Source organism: Syngnathus floridae, chromosome 13, assembly GCF_059516105.1.
Source record: "Syngnathus floridae isolate MCC-2025c chromosome 13, RoL_Sflo_1.0, whole genome shotgun sequence".
NCBI classification, from domain to species: Eukaryota; Metazoa; Chordata; class Actinopteri; order Syngnathiformes; family Syngnathidae; genus Syngnathus; species Syngnathus floridae.
In genome coordinates, this window is record NC_142425.1 from 4,110,024 (window position 1) to 4,126,328 (window position 16,305).

The window sequence follows — 16,305 nt, forward strand, 5'->3', positions numbered from 1 at the left end:
GTCAAACCTCGGGTTTTGAACGTCCTGGTTCTCGAACAAATCAAAATTCGAACAAAAAATTCGAGATTTTTTTGCTTCAGTTGTCGAACAAAATTCGGAGGTCGAACCTCGCGAGATGAGCCGGGAGGACCTGATAAAACCTGACCGCGTGGCCCGGATGCCGACTGACTCCGTTGTTATTGTATCTTCGTTACTTTGAGGATTGTATTAACCCCTAATCATTCCTCCAAAGAAAGCAAGTGGCAGCAGTAAAGCCATCCTAAAACACAAAGACGCTCTTAAAGCAATGCGACAGTGAGCGTCCGGCGCCCTGCGGTTGCGCGATTGGACCAAATGAAGCTTCCCGCGCACTGAGGTCCACTTAAATTTTGGAAAGTACATCAGGACTTTAAAAATATTTTCTAAATTTCAGTGACGGCTCTGTCACAATAATGCGACCAGCACGGTGCAGTTGCGCGGTCGGCGACGCGCTACGGTTGCGCGTTCGGCGGTGCGCTGCGGTTGCGCGATCGGACAAAATTAAGCTCCGTGCACACTCAGGTCCACTTAAATTTTGGATAGTACATCAGAACTTTAAAAATATTTTCTGAATTTCAGCGACGGCTCTGTCACAATAATGCGACCAGCGCGGTGCAGTTGCGCGGTGGGCGACACGCTACGGTTGCGCGTTCGGCGGTGCGCTGCAGTTGCGCGATCGGACAAATATGCGCAAATGAAAAAATGCTTTAAAAAGGCGGGGTTTTTTTGTCTTGAAACGGATTAATTTATTTCCCTTTATTTGTAATGGGAAAACAGATTCGGAATTCGACCGATTCGCTTTTTGAACCGCCTTCTGGAACGGATTGTGGTCAAAAACCAAGGTTTGACTGTATTTTTGCTATTCTTGTTAAAATCACACTTACATGTGAACTGGAAATGACAATAATAGCACATAGTGAAAGCCAAATTGAGCAAATTGGCTATTTCAGAAGTCTGTGTCAAACTGGTAGCCCTTTGCCTTAATCAGTACCCAGGAAGTAGCTCTCGGTTTAAGAAAGGTTGGTGAACCCTGGTCTACAGGATGCTCCTGTTGGATCTGCCAATGTTGAAGTGGAGTTGGCAGGTGAGGTCATGAAAATTTACATGCTGCAAAACAAAGATGGGGGTCAGTCGATGTTGGCATTGTGATTGAAGGCATCATTGTCTTGGAGATCTTAGCAGAGCCTGCTGCTATCTGTCAGGACTGACCTACGCATTTGATCTGCGCTACTCAAACAACCGAAGCAAAAAAATCTCGAATTTTTTGTTAGAATTCCAATTTGTTCGAGAACCAGGACGTTCTAAAGCCAAGGTTTGACTGTAAAATAAATAGATGCAGCTCACTGATAAGTGCCGCTATTTGAGCTAATTTTAGAAAAGTCCTGCGGGCGACTCATGGGGTCCTCACGGGCTACCTGGTGCCCGCGGGCATCGTGTTGGTGACCCCTGCAGTAGAACGATAGAGTCCCCAGGAGGAGCGCTCTCCAGCACTTCTTCTAAGGATCCCAAAAAGGGTGGGTACTCTGAGTTGCTGTTCAGTGCATAGGCACAAACAACAGTCAGGACCCGTCCCCCCCAGCCGAAGGCGGAGGGAGGCTACCCTCTCGTTCACCGGGGTGAACCCCAATGTGCAGGCGCCCAGCCGGGGGGCAATAAGTATGCCCACACCTGCTCGACACCTCTCACCGTGGGCAACTCCAGAGTGGAAGAGAGTCCAGCCCCTCTCGAGAGAGATTGTACCAGAGCCCAAACTATGTGTGGAGGCAAGTACGACTATATCTAGTCGGAACTTTTCTGCCTCACACACCAGCTCGGGCTCCTTTCCAACCAGAGAGGTGACATTCCATGTCCCAAGAGCCATCTTCTGCAGCCGGGGATCGGACCACCAAGGTCCCCGCCTATGGCCGCCGCCCAGCTCTTTGCATCCGACCCCTTTGACCCTCCTACAGGTTGTTAGCCCATGGGAAGGGGGACCCACGTTTTCTTTTTGGGCTGTACCCGGCCGGGCCCCATGGGCGAAGGCCCGGCCACCAGGCGCTCGCCTTCGAGCCCCACCTCCAGGCCTGGCTCCAGAGGGGGACCCCGGTGACCCGCGTCCGGGCGAGGGAAAACTAGGTCCATATATTTTATTCATCACCAGGGGTCTTCTGAGCCGTGCTTTGTCTGGCCCCTCACCTAGGACCTTTTTGCCATGGGTGACCCTACCAGGGGCATGAAGCCCCAGACAACATGGCTCCTAGGATCATAGGGGCACGCAAACCTCTCCCCCGCAATAAGGTGACAACTCACTCATTCCAACATTAAACCCAACTTAATCTCACAATTATTCAATTGAAGAACAAAGTTTACTTTCGACTTTGCTTCTAGCATCCCTCCGTCAGAAATTAGTTTGTTGAAACTCTTTTTGAACAGATAGAAAACAGGCAGGACGTAACTGACAACAAAGCAGGAAGCGGTAGGTAAATTACGGGTAATGATCTTTAAAAAAAGAAAAGCATCGCTGCAACTGGTGTGCATGTGTGTGTGTGCGTGTGTGTGTGCGCGTGTGTGTGCGCACGTGTGTGTGCCTTTGTGTGTGCGTGCATGTGTGTGTGTGTGTGTGTGTGTGTGTGTGTGTGTGAGACGAGTACTCCTTTTCTGTGTAGGGGAAAAAAAGCAAGAAACTGCTGGCTCCTGGTAAAGTCCGGAACCCGCCACGTGCGCACAATAAGTGGAAGACGCAACTTTGGTGATTTCCTGAAACCCCGGCAAAAATATCACACAGGTTTTTTTTCAGTGGGGCTTGGGGCCAAAGTTAAGACATCTCAAGCACCATCTCGATATGATCTGCTACTTTGTGTCAAGAACAACAGCTTGAGTTTGATTTTTTCAGTGTGTATTCAAAAGCCTGTGCATAATAATGATACTAAACATCTTTTGAGATATGAAAAGTCTTTCAGTGCGTCCTCCCCCTGCTGGATTCTGTCCACAATTTAGGGAGCGCATTATCTGCGCCTCACGGCAAAAGCCATTGCCAATTACCTGTCATCCAATTTACTCCCTGCGTGCTCGTTGGATTTCTTCAGATTTAGGAAAATGCTAAGACACTGAAGCAGAAATTAGACTTACACAAGTTGGTTGAGTTCAGTCACAATTCTTGTTCAGACAGCTCTGTTTTCAGGAAAGTACAATACAGCGTTGGGGCCTTCAAGAGCGGAAAGTCTCCATTCAGAAAAGGCAACGTCCAAGGTTCTCTGGTTAGTTTATATCAGCTGCACCTGCCAGTGTGGGCCGAGTTTGATGGGTGATGAGTCTTTGGGGTGGGGCAAGTTCGCCATGGGAGTGGGTGCTGGTTATGGGCGATTCGGTGTGTGTGGGGGCTGTTGTCTTCCATCCCGTCTTTCGGCCTTGGCGATCATCTTTGGCCGAGTCCTTGGCTGGCTCCCTCTGGCACCTGCTGGTTTTATCTCCACGTGACCTTCCTGTGACATACACTGTCGTACCTCATTCTTTCAATTTTGTCATTTTGTACAAAATTATGTTAGCTTTTGGCTGTGACATCATTAATCTATTGCTGTTCTTTTGATACAGCTTATTTGATCTTTGCTTATTCTTAGTTTAATCATGCTTCCAACCGTATATTTTCTTTGTTAGGCAAACTATTTCCCTCTGTGCAGAGCGTTCAATAGTAATCAAAAACTGGCGTCTAGCATTAGTCAAAACATAAGATACAATCAAGTACTGAACGGTCAAGACGACTCTGGCCGTGTCCATGATTTAGAGAAAAAACATCAGGTATGCATTACGCAGTTCCTTAAGGGTCATTAAGCTATTTAGGCAATATATCAAAAGTCATTTGTTATTTCAAAGTACTCAGAAATATATATCAGATCATAAAGTTATAAAAACCTTTCTCATCACCACTTATCAAAAATGTCTAGTTATGTCTTCTTTATTGATTTGGTGTGTAGGTATAATTATATGCTTAAAATGTTTCTATTATTTATTTACTATGTGAATATACTTGTCTGCATATGTACTTTATTCAATGAGGTTTGAGCATATCTGTTTTTGTAGCTAGGCAGGACTTTTTGTATTTTGACCCCAGTTCCTGCACCACCCTAAGGAAAAAAAAAAAAAACAAGGTCAGCATTTACGACACTTCCTTGTTTCCACTTTCCAAAACACCAAAGTTCTGCATGCTGCACTTTGTGTTGCTAACTTTACACATGTTATTTCATTTAATGACTAAATGTGATTTTACTTCAGTCAGAAAAAATTTACGATCTGGTTTGTTGGCTCTTAAGCATATGCATGAGCTTGCCTCGCGCTGAGATTGTGTCAGCAGTTCGGAGGGCCTTCCTGTTTAGACGGGCCTCACAACACAAGGCAGGACAGCAAATAAGTCAAACTTTATTCATCTTCAATTTGACATCTTATACATGACTCAGAAAATGAAAGGATTTTAGGTTCTGTTTATCCTTCTCGTGGCAGAATATGCATATATTTTGAAATATTTCTTTTTTTTCACTTTTTTCTTCTTCGAGTAGCGGTGAGAGAGCACACTAGCGCCCTCTGTTGAGCAGCCTCCACTGGCGATTTTTGCTTGCACTACGTGCATAAACGGTTCTCACCATCTTTGCAGCAGTATTTGTTTGCTACATGTCACGATTTCTCATCAGAAAAATATACATGCCCGCTGTGCTTTGCTAAAACCCCTGAGCACTCTCAGAGGAGACTCAATTATTATTATTTTTTTCCAGTTTGGTCTAACTCAAAAGAAGCAGCGCGGAGCGGCATCAACAAGTGTTTGTCTGTGCAGAGCAGACAGGAATAAATCTTTTTTTTTCTTTTTGCTATGCAGTCCTGCCAAACTAGCCTGTAGGCAGGCTTTGTGTTTGAAATGTACAATTAGTCATCCCTGTTTACTTTGAATACAACATTTTTGGAAACATCCAGCCTGAGGCCTCCCAGAGGATGACGGCACAGGGCGTTGGACCTGCTTGTTATTTGCTCTTTGTCCTGCTCCTTTCTAACGTTCTGTTATTTCCTCAGAAGGGGGAGGGAGGGAACAGTTCTGCTTGCAGACTTGATTTTTTTTCCTCTCATGACTCAAAACACCTTCTTTGTGTTGCCAAGCTTCAATTGAGGAATTAAACAGGGCTTCAACAAATGCGATGCTAGGCGCACGCTCAGCAGCGGCGGTGTCGGCCGGCAGTATGAGAAGGTCATCATCTGCGCCAACGAGCCGTTTGACCCTTGGAGTGCCCGCTTCCTGCTCGGCGCCATGTTTCTTCCGCATGACGCCTATTGTCGAGGCCTCTCTCATCTTGACAAGTGTTCTCCTGACGAATGAGAAACTTTGTGAGGGATAAATAAGCGGTTGAACATGCTTAAGAGTCATCTTGGCCTTGTCATCCACCATTTTGAATGACTTTCCATTCGTCGCTCGCCTCGAGCTGATGCGAGGGATCGCGAAACTGCAAAGTATATGATAGCGTCATAATTTGCCTCGACAAGCCCCCCACAGCTCACAGACACACGCCTGCTCACCTATTAAACAGCCTCTGATGTTTTCCCCAAAGTAGGTATGAAATTTCACTCGTAAAAGCAACGACGCCGTTTTTTCAATACGCAGTAAAAGAGTAAATGGAGCCGCGCGTGCATAAAAGAATTGGGCAATGGCCGCCTTTTGGCGCACATTTCCTAGAGGATGCTTCATGTTTTCATGGCCCTTAATCCTGATGGGAAATACATCGCGATGGAAAGCGACTGAGAAAAAGTTGACTACTTTCTTATCGCCGGGCGACAATGCGTCAAATCAACGAGTGAATCCTAAACGGTTCCCCTTTTATAAGCAGTCGGGCTCTTGGGCTCCAATTCAAATGCGTATTACTGACAATGCAAGAAATATTAAATGTAAAGGCATAGTCTATCTTTCCTTGGACTGCTGGCTTGTGAAAATTGATACAGCTGACAAAAGCCGGAATTTAAATGGGCAGGCCGGGCTTTCAAAGCTTTCAAATCTCTGGAGTCAAATGTATCCAGCTTTATCAGGTCACTGAAGCAGACAGAACGAGGCTTGAATTGAAATCCAAGCATCACCCAAGCCTGGCATGAAAAACTGGAACCGATCGTTCATAAAACACATTGCTTGGCAAAATACATACTACATTTAATCAGCTGCATAATATTTACCTTAGAGCAACATCTAGGTTTTTTGTTTGTTTGTCTGTTTTTGGGTTCCAACATATACGGACGTACGCAAAAAAAATCACACCCACCAAAATGCTTTTTTTTTTGCAGCTTATCATTTCGATTGAAGTTTTCAAGCTTTTGCAAAATTCCCCCATCACCATTGAGCGTTTTTTAGGAATCTTTAACTTGTCTGCATGAAGTCAAACGGGAAGCTTGGTGAAGAACCGTCCGACTCACGCCGAGTCGTAAAAATGATTCAGGGTCAGGCCACGCTGAAATCAGCGCAATGAGATTGGACTACAGAGAAGCCATTTGTTGTTGCACTTGGATCAGTTGTTTAAATGAGCTGTCATTTCTTTTAGTGGCCCGTTGAGGACGAGAGCTGCACCCGAGCACTTAAGATGATGGCGCGGAAGCCAGCCGGGCCGTCGGCGCTCAGCTGATAGATGGAGCAGATGCTTTCTCACTGCCTTTGCCTCCTTGCCGGCGCTAATGCACAAGACATTTTAGGGCTCTCTGGCTGCAAATGGATCTCTCGGCATCTGTTTCAAAATGGATGTGGCTTGCTCTTGAAGGCTTTTGCCACTAACTGAACAAACTAAATGCATGAAAAATGCAAATACAGAAGTGTCTCTCAGAATGTGTTTGAAATCGGATGTCCTCATAATGGAATCAGAAGTTATTTGAAATTACAATTCAAGAGTGGCGAACGTTTTTTCCATGCCCCATCCTGCTAACATATTGATCTTTGAGAACGATTCGGCCGTATCTTTGGTTCGCTAGGTGTTCTGTAACCAAGGCAACCTGAGGCTCGTCTAAAAGCCGCTTGTACATTTTCCATCCATGGGGCGAGCCTCCCCAAAGTAAGCAGACCCGACGCCACCTTTGTGAAATTGCACAAACAACAGCAATTGGCACTAATTGGTGACGACCTCAAATCAAACATGTTTCATGCTTTTCCAATTGAGGGTGGTCAGTTCCCGGTTAGGTACTTATTTGATGATGTTGATTTTCCAAATAGACTAGCAGGAGGGGAAAAAAAGGTTTTCTATTTGTTAATCAGCAGCGCTGGCTTTTTTCAGTGGAATTGCTGTTTTGAGTCCATTCATTGTAATTGCGTGCCAAGATGAATGAAACAGCAGAGCGAGGGGAACACTCTCAATGATTGCGCCTTTGGACAACAACATCAACTTCATGCAACGTGACACAACAACTTTGTTTTCGGTTATTGCCGAGTGTAATTAAAGCATCTCACTTAGCAAATGCACTGTGGGAATTCTCAGGCTTTCCAGGATTCATTTGCTCCTGACACATAAAAAGGAGTACACACTGATTTCATCTGTGCTGTATCAGCAAACTGAACTGAAAAGTGAAAGCTTGAATATGAACGTTGTATCACTTGTGGTTATTTTTGGATCTATCAATTTGTGTCTGACAAAATCATAAGGTCATGTGGAGGAATTATTTGCCTACCAGACAGTTTATGTCGTGTTGTAGAGCAGGGATTGTCAATCAGTGGTCCGCGGCCTTCTACTGGTCAGTGGCGGTATTGCAGGTGGTCCGTGAAATTGGAAATGGAAAATAATTGTAACATTTTCAAAACTACAATTGATTTATTATTTAGACTTAATTTTGTTTTCCAGCTAATTTTATGAATCATTTACCCATCAAAATTATGTTAAATGTAGCTCAGATTCCCAAAATAGGCATACAGATGCAAATAAATAGCCTGTATAGGACTATCCTCTTTCAGTGCAAAATAAAATAATATTCCGCCAAAGCAGAGGTCCTCGAGTTGCTTCTTGGTTATAATGGTGGTCCCTTGGACAAAACCATTTGAAAACCCCTGTTGTAGAGACAAGAACACACACCACCCACCTCCCTCCCTCACTACCCACCGCGCTCATACTAATCCAAATCCCCTGCAGTTCTCACACCATTTCATCAAGGAACAATAGTGCGCCTGGAAAAAGTCCAAAAGAGCATAATTTAATCACTCCCCAACATGATTTAATGACGTGAAAGGTTTTTGTGTTGATTTAATGCACTGCTTTGAAATCTACTAAGACTTGCACTTTGCTAGTGCCACTCAACCGTTTATGTCATTTTGAGATTGAAAAAAAAAAAATGTCCGGCGGGAGACACCTCGCTAATGCATTTGACTTTACTTCCTTTTTTTTTTTTTCAATCTTTGCCATCATGTTCTGAGAACTCGGACGTGCACACCATTACAAATATGTCATTTTCCCACAGTCAATCCTACATAAAAGGTGAGGCTGAATCAGCCGGGCCTCAAAACAACCTCGGATGACACATATTTCATCCTAATGCAAAGATATAAACGGCTCAATTGTCTACCCGAGTCCCAAAGTTGTCCCGGGTCATTTTTTTAGACAAGGGCTGGCTGGTGGACAAGCATGCCGCCATCCTCGGGAAGAGATAACGGGATGCCTCCAATGGAGTTGAAAGGCCAAAAATGGCAGCGAGCACAAGATGGAGGACTTTTCTAATAGCGTTTATTCAAAATTAAATCTGTGCTATACCAGGAAGGGAAATTCGGCTTATTGTGGGGGAGATGAGAGGTCGTAATTATATTTAAGCAGATAACTAATTATACAGTAAACTCCCTTTCCACTGCAGCATAATGGCGATACTCCTTTCAGATAATTACGAGGGCAGATGTGAATTGCCTCATGATTGAAGGGTTCATTAGCTCACGTTTCTCGTATGAATGGCATGTTTTTCCCCCTCACACTCAAACGCGCTTAAAGTGAAGAATAAATATGCTTAATGGGATTTCAAATTTAATTTGAAAATGTTTCGCACAGAAGCAAAAGGCCAAATTAGTTTGGCTGAGTGTGCAAAAAGCACTTAATGCTGTCAATGGCCGCCATCCCTTTGTCAAAGCGGGAAGGGGAGACAAACCTTCATTCCAATACTACTATAGATGTGAGAAAATACATTTTGGTGACGAATGTCTGGTGGTGATTTAAGATGAATAAACATTGTGTACACATTCATAATGCAGTGAGGCCATTAACTTTAACACAGTTAAATTGCATATATTTTTTATGTGATGGCATTGATGGACTATTTACATTTTACTGAATTAAATTTTTCTCCATGTCCAGATTCTTATTTCTGCTGTCTTTCAAATAATCGCAATGAAGGCACGTGGCAGGAAAACAAGAGTTTGCTATTTTGCTGTTCAATATCTTTATCAAAACAGTTTGTGCTGAGAAAATTTGTTTTTTCTTGTCATGATTATGTGTGACCCAAAAGCAGAGGAGCGGCGCAAGACCACGCTCAAAAATGGGAAATTAAGCTCAAGAGATAAAAACATGGCACATGGAATCAAAGTTGACCAAAACACATCACACACATATAAAAATATAAACAGAGAAAATATATAAAATAAAGAACAATTGCATGCTGAATCCGTAGTTCAAATTCAAAGGTTTTTTTTCTTTTAATTTATGGAATTCAATTTAAAAGCATCCCGGCCGGCTTGCTTTTGAGTTTGAAGCTTTAGGCAGGGCAAATATTCCGGATTAGGATCCACACTCGTATGGCCGTAAAGAACGATTGCGTGGAGGAAAGGCGCTTTGCTTTATTGAACACGGGGATTTATCTGATCCTCTCAGGCAGCTCAAATGGTTTAATGCCGCCTGACTTTCCTCCAAATGAATTCATGCAACAGGATATGGCACGGCCCAACCTATCGACCCCAATAAAAGTGCAAAACAAACAGGTTTATGCCGGTGAAATTGTTTGTGTTGGATTTTGTTACGGCGCTGCACCAAGGGAAATGAAACCACCTTTTGTGTTTTCTATAATTTGAAATCATGGAAAATAAGTGCAACTGTATCTTGTTTGGTCTAGCTGTTTGAATTTGGGTAAGTCAGGCCCTTTGAAATTTTGGTGACAGCTGTGAATTTTCTTTCCTCGCCACGGCTGGGAACAATCTTATTGTCTTGCTTGCCTAGCGTGAATGCTGAGCTAACGCGGCAGCCGTAATCTATCAGCGCGGAGATTGCGCTTATTCCAGCTCTGTTTTACAAGCTGTTGAGGGTGCGGGAAGATAAGCTTGACCCTGCCCTCACTTTCTGCGGGAGCCCTTGAAATTCATCTGTCAATAAGACGGAAACTGTGGCGAGCCAAAAACACGTCTCGCCGTGGCTCAGGATTTGAAGTTGGTGATTTTTTTGTTCGACAGACTTAGACTCAAGTTTATTCATCCCTTGGTGCTCCGTCAGGAAATTCCAGTTCCTGTAGCACAAACAGAAAAAGTAACAATGTTCACTTTAGTATTATTTACTAGTCGTTCTCTCATTTGCATCCATTCAGTTCTTATGGTTTGTCGCCATGGCTGGATCTGAACCACCCTGCGAGTGTATCGTTTCTCCGTAAGCACCGTTTTATAAGTTAGCTTCAAATGACTGAGCCAAATGATGGCAGCTACTAAACGCGCGAGTGACACAGCACATCCTAAAATAATCGTTCTCTCGCATTCTCTTCTCTCCCTTGTCTCTCTTTCAATTTGGGACCAGTCCCTGTGCCTGTGATTCCCTCACGGGCATAAATGTTGACGGCTACAGCGTCGTCGCTATAAAGCGGGCCCGTCGCCCGCTGATGTTATTGCTTCCGGTGGCCGAGTGATATGAAGGAGCTGTCAGCCGATGGCGGCCCTTGCCATGTTTACGAGGCCGTGCAAATCAAAGCCGACTGTGAAAAACAAAGCCATATTCAACATCATGCGGGGAGACCAAGTTGTCCCCGACCCTTGTCGATGCTGAAATCCTTGCGGGTTGTAAAATTCCAATAATAACCAATCTAGCTGTATGCTCCCGCGAATGAATATTTAATTGGAGAAAGCGTGGTTGTCTCCGGTGACGAGCATATTATCGCAGTTGCGCTCCATCGTGCGTCGCTGTGCTCAGCAGGTGATTTAAGAGTTCCTGTCTGAATCACACAAAAAAAAAAAATTCTGCTTTTGTCACAATAATCAGTTTTCAAATGCGTCAGGGCTTATAATGGCCAGAAGTGGAGGGAAGCAAGTCTCATACTGTTAGGAAGTGACTTCATCTGGGCTCCTAAATCACTAAACTGGATTTGCAAAGATTTTTTTTATTTTTATGTCAGATCCAAAATCGCAGCCTGGCTCGGTTCCAAGTGGAGATCATTTAAATCACGTGTCAAACTGAAGGCCCAGGGACCAGATGTGGCCCGCCACATCATTTTATGTGGCCCGCAAAGACAAAATGTGCATCAAATTGTCTTCACCTTTACAACTCATCTTTTTAAAATGTTTGAACTGTTTATTAGTCTTATTTGAAAATGAGTTATTTGTCAGTTTGTTTTGTACCTTACACTATTATATGATATGAGGAGTTCATAAATTTATTTAGGTTGGCAGTCATAATGGCCCTCCGAAAGAAACTATGACTACAATGAGGCCCGCGGGAAAAATTAGTTTGACACCCCTGGTTTAAATTTATCAATTTTATATTTGCAAAAAACAGTTGCTCCTCAGGGAAAACCTTGCTATTGCTGTACTTGTGGGAATAAATGCTTGACTTTGTCTGACTCTACTTTCTCCATGACTGATACTAATACAGCAACATAATCTGGGATTAGATATGGTCTGCTCACACACTGCACAAATGACACAACAGGAACAAGGTCAACCTCCAGAATAGCTCAATGTCCAACGCCTCCAATGATCAAATTACTGGAACATGATGTTGCAAAAGTTGAACGTTTTCTTTGCTCCCATCGGGATTTCCCTCATCGTTTTCTCCACAATGTCACATTTCTCTTGCTGCCTATCATTTGCAATTCCCTTGTGACTTTCTTCTAGTCCAATTACTTTCAGAAAAGCACAAGACTAAAGCTGTCATATTCTGGAAAGCACAGGCACAGTTCCAGCAATTCCCAAACATCTCCATTTGCACTTTAGCAAATTAGATTCGCTTCGGCAGCGAGAACGTTTCATCTCCAATTCGTCAACCGTCGGCGCGGAAAGCTACGTTGGCACGTTAGCATCTGGCAAAGACGCTGTTCCATCCTGAAAATTCTAATTCACCGCAAAGATATCATCCGGCCGCATCGATTCCCCACGAAACCATCGTCAACTCAACTCAACTTTTTTTTTTTTAGTTTGATACAATATCACAAGAGTAAGGATGCAGGACAAAGGCGGTTGCAAAACAAAAAAACGAGTCGTAGCCTGTTTGAGTTGCTCGTGCAGAAAATGAAAAAGTAGAGAAAGGAGAGCTTCAACGAACCATCTGCTGGCACGCCGCTCGCGGGATTAAGTTTGATAATCGTGGACGGGGATGGATGCCTTATCTTCGAAAAAACAACATCCAAACAGACTTCAAATCTCCCAAATGCATTTTGGAAAATGTGTTATCGTCCAATGAAAGCAAAGTTTTGGTTATCATTCCCAAAGTTTGGCAAACTTTAATAGAGCACAGTGAAGATTTGGGGAGGGGAGGGGGGAGGACTCAACAAAGACACGCACATTGATGCACGACATGAACATGTTTTCATTGGTATAAAAAAAAGTACAGTTTCCTGCCGCCTAGTATGAGGCAGTCGGTGCACCTGACTAGAATGTTTGGTTTGTTTTTATGTCCAGTGCAGCTGGCTATGGCCAGAAAGGATGAGGAGAGGCTAATGGGGTGTGGACACCACCTGCCAAAACGTTGCTCAAATTTGCTAATTGCCTCTCCCGTTGTCTGCCCCATTTACATAACAGAAGCTGAATTTGATTCATAATCATTTTTTTTATGATGCATGTCAGTAAGAAGGAATGAATTTGCAGTGCGTTTTTCCACGGAGACCCACCCACGTATGTTAGAGTCAAAAGAGACAAGGCACAAATGAAATGATCATTTACATTTGAAAAATATTTTGCTATTTGGGCTGCGGCGCTTATTCCGCTCACTTTGATTATGGCGCAAAGGTGCACTTTTCACAAAGCTCCTCCTGTTGTGCTGCGAGCACTCAGCAATTAGATGATTGAGAGTGATTGACCCAGCAAGTGTTTGGAGGTTTTCATGAAGAACAGGAAGGATGGAGAGGAGGAGAGTCTTCTTTTGGCTTCTTTGTCCTCCCAATGGTGACGTAGTGACTTTTTTGGGAGGGGGGGGCTGCATGAAAAATTCTACTGTATTTTTAAATGTATTACCACTGTCACCTGGATAAAGATTTTCTGCTGATGCAGAAAATTGTTTTCCTCTGAAAAGAGCACAGAGCATTGCATTTCAAATCCTTTAATTTCTAAAACACAGCTAGCAATTTCACAGGCCAATTATCCAAATGCCAAAGTGAAACATTGCAAGACTTTCCTGGAAATGTTGGGTATCATTCTTTGGTAATAGGAAAAACCCCGGCACAAATGACTTTTTTTTTTCTTCCCTCCTAGAGTTTGGAAATTGCTGAAGCCGCCACTGTCATTTATCTTTTATGCCCACTGATCTCCTGTTGTGAGGGGGGAATCATTTTCCAGCAACCGCAGATTTTGTGGGCGGAAGGACAGAATAATGGGACTCTACCCCAAAAATGTAATACAGTGTAAAGTGGATTGAGGACATTTCTTGGAAACTTCTCCAAGTGTGAAATATGCATGTGCATGAAATTTGCTTCTCCGAGCCTTTTTTTTTTTTTTTAAATTTCAATTGACTTTCGTAGTCATTAATAATCGGGTTCAGATAATTTTTCTTATGATGCCTGCAGACGTGACTTGATCAAATCCATTTGCTGTTTCGTTTTGTTGGTGGAGGCACCAAGCAGGAAGAACAACAACTAGTGCAGGTGCAGGTACTGATTCTTGGCTGTGGTGTTGTTACAAATCAACTTCCGGCTGTCATTGTCTTTTCGTATTTTGGTGTTTCTAGCCGAAGACAGCGGGAAGGAGGCGACTCTCATCTAGCGGAGTCATTGAATGAGTTCGAGCAAGTCCGAAGACTGCCGAAAGCCGAGGTGCTCGCTGTCACTGCGACAAATGAACTAAAACGCATTTCCATTCAACAAATGCGTATTGTAGCAGATGTTTAATCATATTGGATGACATTTCATTTTTGTCCAAAAATTGCAGCGCCCATGAAAAATCGATAGACGTCTCACACACACACACACACACACACACACACACACACACACACACACACACACACACACACACACACGCACACATACACACACACACACACACACACACACACACACACACACACTCTCTCTCTCTCTCTCTCTCTCTCTCTCTGCCCCTGTTTATCTCCGCTGCTCACTTCTGCTCTTCCGTCAGTAATGAGCTCAGCAGTCGAATGTAAAGAGCTTCTTAGATAATGAGGAGCGATTCTCAGGGGAGTCAAGCTGTGCCTGCACATTTTTCATCTTGCAACTGCAAGTGATCAGAATCCAAGCAATAAGGAGTGAGATATAAGACTTTGATATATTCCGCAACGACATCTGCAGACTTGATGGTTCAACGCACACTGGCACATCATTGTGAAGTGGAACCAAAAGGAGTTGTGCATGTGTATTTATTTATTTATCTGTTTATTTAGTCATTTATTTATTTATTTATTTATTTATTTAGTCATTCATTTATTTATTTAGTCATTTGATTTTTAAAGTGTTGCAAATGCATAACATGTAGCTACAGTAAGGCCGTTTTGTTTTTGTCTAGTAGCAAATCGCACGCCAGACATGTCCACAAGTGGAGTGTGAGCTTGCCAGCTTTTGGTGGAAGATGTCTTCCTAATAAGCTCATTATTCAACCGCGAGCCAGGCAGGGAGCAATAATGAGTCCCTCCGTTGCTGAGGATCACATTTTTTTTTTTTTGCAAGAGGGGTGCAGGAAGAATGCTCTCTGATTTGAAGTTGCAGTGGATGAGCACCTCGAGACATTAGCCAAACAATGGCTCAACACAATGACATCATTCGCTAGTTGTACTTCCCAGGTGTGTTTCAGAAGCGCTTAATTATTCCTCTGTTTGATTCAAATGAATAAAGATCAAACAATAGACAGTGGAACCTTGTTGTACAATTGACCCGGTTGACAAGCAATTTGTTTTTATTTATAAAAAATAAATAAAAACATATTGTTTGTTTTTACACACTACGTTGGGTTCATGGGAAGATATATTGAAAACAACACACCTGTTCCATATTGTTAGCACTTAGCAGCTCATGAATGCAAGAATGAGAAACAGGGGAAAAAAAGTATGGTTTCTCTCATGCCGTTTGTTGAAAATGAGCTCATCTTGCAGTGTCAGCATCGACACACCTGCGGAGGAGCTGTTTCCACACCTCACTTTTCCTGATGTTGTCAACACTTTCAAGAACTGGATTACATGAAGGACATCAAGAGAGCAAGATGTTCAGAGTGTGATTTTAGCAGCTTTATATTTGCATGGGTTTTAGGGGTGGGGGGCTATTTCTGGAGGTCACAGAAACTGAACATAATAACCGCAAGGGAGAACAGTCAGGACGTGAAGGAGCTGTGAAGACATGCAAGATTAACAAGGCGTAAAGAGCTGGAATGGCGCTCTTTTAATGAAGCTCGAGCACGGCCACGCTCCTTCAGCCTTTGCTGTCAAGACCATCTCCAATCTGGATGGCACAGCAGTGACAGTTTGAGCTGGCCAGCCAGCCGGCCGCCTTTCAAGTGCGTGGCTAATGACCTCAGCGCTCTCCTCCCATCGCTCCGCCCGCTTCCGTCGACCTCGGCCCGCAGAGACTGCTTAATGAGCAAACTTTTCTAAGCAACTTTCACCAAAGGGAAGGGCGAGTGCGTTGCTCTTTCATCTGTTGCCACACTTGATGCCGCTCAGTCAGGGTTAAGAGAGAGTCACTCATGAATGAAATCGACACACCGGATGAGGACGCGATTGATTCCAAAAACCAACGTGGCGTTTTTAATTGACATGTCAACACATTTGAGTCTGCTATCTTGGCCCTTGTACCATTTGCCTCATTAAAGTCCAACCCTGAGACGAGACAAATGAGCTCGAGCAAGGACGGTTGCTTCAAAGAACAGTTCCCGCTTCCTTAGCTCTCTCTCTCATGAGTACTTCGGCCAAGTTTATTTTTAAACCA